This window comes from Penaeus monodon, chromosome 43 (assembly GCF_015228065.2).
Source record: "Penaeus monodon isolate SGIC_2016 chromosome 43, NSTDA_Pmon_1, whole genome shotgun sequence".
In the NCBI taxonomy this organism is placed as follows: Eukaryota; Metazoa; Arthropoda; class Malacostraca; order Decapoda; family Penaeidae; genus Penaeus; species Penaeus monodon.
Window position 1 is genome coordinate 31647089 of NC_051428.1, and position 7500 is coordinate 31654588.

At 36.7% G+C, this 7500-nt stretch overlaps 1 long non-coding RNA gene across 1 annotated transcript in view; it reads right to left on the reverse strand.

Annotated features, from left to right (window-relative positions):
• Positions 1-7500, reverse strand: part of LOC119568033 — a 14237-nt gene that overhangs the window by 366 nt on the left and 6371 nt on the right. Inside the window, exon 2 of the long non-coding RNA XR_005228057.1 lies at positions 1-746. This exon is cut by the window's left edge and continues 366 nt beyond it. This is a non-coding gene — a long non-coding RNA (uncharacterized LOC119568033). The remainder of the gene's footprint in view (positions 747-7500) is intronic.

The following is a 7500-nucleotide window of genomic DNA, read 5'->3' on the forward strand; positions in this document are numbered from 1 at the left end:
GAGACACTGAAAGTAAAATACTTCAATGATAGACTTTAGGTAATGACCAATCCCTATTTGAACATTACATTTTACTACTGATAAAGCCTACACACACAGGCTTTTTGAAAGCTTATCAGAAAAAAAGGGAAAAAAATGTCTTAAGAAAGTCTCCTTTTGAAAAAAGCTGGGCTATGCTGACTTCTGCATTTTTTTTTATTATTGACAAATAACGCAGTTTAAGCAATGTCTAAATTGTACTTATAAGAGATGTATGTCTAATCCATGACCAAACACAGGAAACACTACCACTTGTCACTTGGTCCAGACCAGTTACCATTTTACTTTGCTGCAGTCAATGACCTTAAAAAAATAAATAAATAAATAAAAAAGAAAAAGCAGTTTGTACTTTAGTAATCTTTGTATACCCACATACTGTATATATCACCAGAGGCCACTTGACTTTTTCACTAATCTTAAATAACTGACTTGGAATATACATTGGAAATTCATTCTGTATCACTTGAACTTCTTCTACATAGGTTTGTAATTGTCCTCACAAGTACATAAATACCATACACCATGTAGTGTGTCTGCCTCTAAAACAGGTACAACATTATGACATCTCCTGCAACTCCCTGATTCTTCGGTTGTAGTTCTCAAGGGTGGTGTGGATGGTCTCACTGGAATACTTGCACTTCACCAAACCACATGTACAGGTGAAATGCTTGTACTTGATTATCCAGAACTTTTCACCATAGTCAAACCTGTATAAATTTGAGGCTCATTAGAATTATAGGTGAATTCTTGGGCAAGGAAAGTTTATATTCATTTCAAGAAATATGACAAAAAATACACACAAATAATAATAATAATAATAATAATAATAATAATAATAATTATTATAACAATGACAATCACAATTACAATAGTAATAACAATAACAACAACAACAATAATAATAATAATAATAATAATAATAATAATAACAACAATAATAATCAATAAACATATTTTACAAGTCCTGTCTGCAGGAGACTGTTCTAACATGGTCTCTGCCAATTGTAAAAGAAATTGTGAAAATATACATGAGTATATACACTTTTTTTGTACTGACTGCTTATTTGTGCATTTGAAGATATATAACAATTTGCAATCAATAGTCACTTTTTATTTTTATCAATATTAGTACTGTCAGTATGCACATATATATATATATATAAATATATATATATTATATATTATATATCATATATAGTATATATATATATATATTCATATATATAATATATATATATATATATTATATGATATATATATATGATATATATATATATATAATATATATATATATATATATATAAATATATATATATATATATATATATATATATATATATATAATATGCATATATATATATATATATATATATATATTATATATATATATATATATATGCATATATATATATATATATATATATATATATATATATATATATATATATATATATATATATATATATATGCATTGTTTCCTGAGGTTTTCTCTTTTTACTTTTGTTTACATAAATGGCTCCACATGCTCTTAGTCACTAATGCATTAATTACAAAGCTAGCCTGATCTCAACAATTTCATTCATGCAATGGATTCTTGGGAAGAGATTTTACATACAATTATTACTGTATATAACATATCATATCATCAATGACAATAAGAATAAGAACAAGAACAAGAACAAGGAAAAGAACAAGAACAAGGAAAAGAATAAGAATAAGAATAAGAGAAAGAGAAAGAGAAAGAGAAAGAGAAAGAGAAAGAGAAAGAGAAAGAGAAAGAGAAAGAGAAAGAGAAAGAGAAAGAAAGAGAAAGAGAAAGAGAAAGAGAAAGAGAAAGAGAATAAGATGATGATGATAGAAACTATAAAGTTTTCTTTAAAAAAAAAAGATAAAACAGACTTAATAATTGACTCCTTAGTGACTAAATATTTGTGGTGCTATCTATGTGTAAATAAAAGTAATAAAAAAACACAGGACAGAGCACATGGCCCCTATCAATGGATTAATGGATAAAGATTTATAAAGCTGCTGCACGTCCTCTCAGAACCAAAGCTTAGATAGCATCACCTAAAACTCTATGAGTAAGATATGCACACACAAATACTCATTTTCAACAATTAAGTGAATAGCAACCATCAGTCAGAACCATAGGAAAGCAAAGGTTACATGCCTTTTTTTTTACACAAACCAAAAGCTTCTTTCATCAACCAAATCATTTATTCTATGATCTTCATACTTAAAAGAGGATCTTCCTAACACTAAAACTTTTTGTAATCTCTCATCTTGTGGTATCCAAGAACAAAAATATCAAAATTACCTTTCAACACTAACCATACCAACTAATGCAAACAAGACAGACATGTAGCATTTAGCATGTCAACAAACTTCAGAGGCTCAATCCACTTCAAAAGAAACTTTTACAAATACATAATGCAGATCTTCAAAGGAAGACACAAATTCTATATTGCTGAAAGAAGTTCTTAAACACAGAATACCATTGCAATCAACATGCAGACATAAATGGGAGGGAGTAGAAGGGATTGACACACAGGGACGATGGATGGAAGAGACTGAGAGAATTTAAAGAGAAAATATAATAATTTGTTTACTTTTGAATAACAAGCAAGGCAAGTTGTAGTGGTTAAAACTTATATCCTACTTTTTTCAAGGCAGAGATAGATCCAAAGCCACTAGGAGTATGATTTCTAGTTCCACAGCCATTATAATGAGGGGCATTTCATTAAATTATTTATATCTTGATGGCCATATACATTTGATTCTCTTGGCTGAGGAGCTCCTATTTTGAGTAACATAATCCTTAAAATTAAATAAGACTTGTTATCGTGTAAAGAAACTGCCTTGCAGGACACAGAACAAAAAAAAACAATTTCAAATTTGCAAAACCATATCAAGAGCAGGGATAACATCAAACTATTTATGGTAAATGTAACGAAATACAGACAAAACGCTGGCAAAACAGGGAAGTCCAATGACATTAAACTATACACAATCACATCAGTTTATTACATCCACAAGATTTTCCTTTTGGTTGGCACAATGATATAAACTGTACACAGGATATATTTTTTAAATAATGTTCTGTAAATTAGGTATGTTAAAAGTAGTGCTGTAATGATAGCTAGTGCTGGTGTGAATCACCAATAACACCTTCTTTCTCAGTACTCAGTTTACAACGAAATTGTGCTTGTGGTGACACATACGAATAAGAAGAAAAGTAGAAGTCTGTCAATGCATTTTTATTCATCTTTCTAATCATATTGTAAATGTGTATGTGTAAGTATATATATACATATGTATATACATACATACATATGTATATACATACATACATATGTATATATATATATATATATATATATATATATATATATATATATATATATATATATATATATATATATATATATACACACACACACACACAACACGTATATATACTATATGGGTGGGTGCTTCATGCGCAAGGTAATGTGAAGCAATTGTGTGGTAGCCTAGATAAGTGCTTGTATGCCTTCTCGCTTGCAGCTGCCACCACTGGCTAGCCTAGTGCGAAAAAGGGAGTAGCTCTGCAAAAGTCTCCTCTGCCAGGTCACAGCCTCTCCGTCATCGAGACTTCTGCAGTGCCTTTTCGTGGCCACCCTTGGGTAACTGGGCACCTTGTGGTCCCAGGCTAAACTGGGGGGGATCTTGGAGCAGCAGGAGGCCCCAGAGGTATGGAGCTATGGCCCACCAGTGTATGGACACGCCCTGACTCCATACCAACTCCTGCCCCCTACCCACCCAGGGGTACTTGGGCGGCTCAGGGAAGGTGGGCCTTGCCAGCCCACCTCCCCCCAGATACCTCTCCAGCAATTTCACAAATAATTGGATATGCTGGGGGGAGGGGTGCTGTCCCTCCCACCCAGCAAGCAAGGCAGGCTGTGGGTCCTGTTGGGAGGGCAAATGTTGGGGCGCAGGATGGGAACGAGAGAAGGCGCCAACCCACCATGAAGATTGTGGGGCAAAGCCCTTTGGAGCCCCACAGCCTGCCGACCCCCTTTATTAGGGGCAGCATCAGGGGGAGCAGCAGAGGTGGTGTGCACCCGGAGTGACTGCCCAAGGCTTAACCTCAGGCGAGCTTTCCGGGTAGGCGCTTAGAACATCCGGTCCTTGTGGCAGGATGAGCAGTTACCTCTGCACTCGAAGCAGCCGAGGAGTCCATTGGCATATGCCCGAGGGTTAGGCAGAAATCCATATCCCTGGAGACACTGGAGGTCACTGAAGCATGTAGCATGACTCGGCTGAATGGCAATCAGGTCTTGCATCGCTCCATGGTGCATAGGGCTCGGACACTGCTGAGAAGGGACGAGGAACAGTTCATCAGGATTTTTGCTGAGGAGGTTGAAGGCCATTTCTAGGTAAATGACCTTCGCCCTGCCTACCAAGCTCTGAGAAAACTGAACTCTAAGCCCTCCTCGCAGATGACTGCAGTCCGATCAGTGGATGGACGGATTATATCAGATCATGGGTTAGTGAACGTTGGGCTGAGTATTTTGAGCAGTTGTACCAGGTAGACCCTCCAACAGTTAGTTTGGATGCAAGTGATGTCACAATACCTATGCCGGACCCACCCATCATTGAAGAACTTCCTACCCTAACAGAGGTTAGGCGCTTTCCAAGCTAAAGAATGGGAAAGCTGCAGGCATATGTGATATCCCTGCTGAACTTCTAAAGGCTGAGGGGTGAACCTATGGCTTGGGGCTTGCATACAGTCTTGACTGGCAGTCTGGTAGCATTCCCCCTGACCTGTTGAGGGGCGTGATCATCCCTCTCTGGAAGAGGATAGGGGATCGTTGGGACTGTAGCAACTACCGTGGCATTACACTGCTAAACATACCAGGCAAAGCTTTTGCCCACATTCTTCTGTAACAGATATGCGACCACCTACTGAGGTATCAGAGACCGGAGCAGTCTGGATTCACTCCTGGCATGTCCACAATAGACCAAATACTAGCGCTTCGAGTAATTGTAGAATGCTGTCATGAGTTTAGTCGTGGGTTGTTTGCAGCCTACATCGACCTCAAGAAGGCATTTGACTCAGTGCATCGAGAATTGCTATGGGAGATCCTGATACTCGGGAATTCCAACGCAGATTATTGGCCTAATAGCAAGCTTTTATACCGGTACTGAAAGTGCTGTAAAGCGTGGTGGGGGTCTGTCGAACTTCTCCGTTAATTCAGGGGTGAGGCAAGGCTGTGTCCTTGCACCAACACTTCAACACCTGTATGGACTGGATAATGGGCAGAGCTACTAGCCAAAGTCAGTGTGGAGCAACACTGGGTAATATCGCGGACTCGGACCTTGACTTTTCTGATGATGTTGCTATTCTATCTGAGTCCTTGGAGTCACTGGTGGCAGCTCTTGATGCATTTAGCAATGAGGTGAAGCCCTTAGGCCTAAAAGTCTCCTGGACCAAGACCAAGATTCAGGACTTTGGGAGCCTGTTAGGGGAACCCATTCAGTCGATCCATGCTTGCGGCAAGGACATTAAGTTAGAGAGAGTTTTACATACCTTGGTAGCATAGTCCATATCTCTGGGCTGTCAGACCAAGAAGTCAATAGACGGATTGGTCTGGCAACAGGAGCCATGAACTTGATCAACAAGAGCATTTGGAGATGTCGGTACCTATGCAGAAGGACCAAGTTATGTGTCTTTAAGGCCTTGATACTGCCAGTTTTGCTCTATGGAAGAGAAACCTGGATGTTATCTAGTGCCTTGGATTCTTGTTTGACGCCTTTTGTAACAAGTCTCTTCACCGCATCATGATTTATAGTGGCAGGACCACATGTTCAACTGACGGTTACACTGTGAGACTGGCATGGGACCTGTTACTTGCATAATCCGGGATTGCCAACACAGGGTATATGGACAACTAGCTCAATTCCCTGTGGATGACCCTGCCCAATAGGTTGTCTCTTTGTAATACAACTCTGGGTGGAGGAGGCCTGTGGGACGATCCAGGAGTTCATGGCTTGGGCAGCTCAATGAGACCTGTTGCAAGGAATAAGAGATGGGCTGAGGGCTTGCCTGGAGACTCGCCACAAGGGGCCCTCGTGGTTGGAAGCGAAGGGTGGATAAGGCCATGCGCACCTGTTTGCGGTAGCCCCTTGATGATGATGATGATACTATATACATGTATATACATGTATATACACATTCACACACACACACACACACACACAGACAATATTATATATATATATATATATATATATATATATATATATAATATATATATATATATATATATATATATATATATATACATACACAAACACACACACACATATATGCAATATATATACATACACAAACACACACCACACACACACACACACACACACATTATATATAATATTATATATATATATATATATATATTATATATATATATATATATATATATATATATATATATATATATATATATATATATGCTTGTGTGTGTGTATATATTTATGTTTATTTCCACAATAGATGTTCCATGGGGGAAATGGATTCTATGTAATCACAAGAGTAAATGGATAGCAGACTGTCCATCTCATTTTAAACCACTATTGTATAAAAGATATGCTGATGACATATTACTGCTGTTCAATGATGTTTCACATGTAAACATGTATTAGACTATGTTAACTCTAGACATGACAACATACAATTTACTTCTGAAGTCTAAGTCAACAACTCCCTGTCTTTCTGGATATTAGGTTTGATCATAATCATAATACCTTTAAAACCTATATGTACAGAAAACCTACCTCCACTGGTCTGGATTTAAATTATTCATCCTTCTTACCTATGATGTTTAAAGTTAATACAGTCAGAACATTGTTGCACAGATGTTTTCAAATTTGTTCAGACTGGCATTCTATAAACCGAGAAATTCAGTTCCTAGAAACTTTTTTTTTTTTTTTTTTTTTTTTTTTTGAAAAACAAATTCCTTGTGGCTGTCATTCAAAAACAGTAAAGAACATTCTTAAATAAGATGCCAATGAGTTACAATGTGCCTTGGGATACCCAATACCTTAAACTACCATACTATGGACACACAAACTTTGTCTTATGGAAAGAACTACAGAAACTACTTACTTACCATTTCCCACAAATTAATTTTATGATGATCTTCACCAATTCCAGAACTATTTGTTCACTTTTTCTGACAAAAGACTCTATTCCAAAACATCTATGCTCAAACGTAGTCTACTCATACAAATGTTCTAGTTGTAATGCTAGATATATAGGTTCAACAAGGAATATAATGAGATATTGTGAGCATAAAGGGGTCTCTTATCAGACATTATCCTCTCCAATGTTTAAGAATCTTAGAATCATTATTGATTAAAGAAAAAACAAAACAAACACAAACAACAATGAAAGTTATGCTACTCTCTATACTTTGA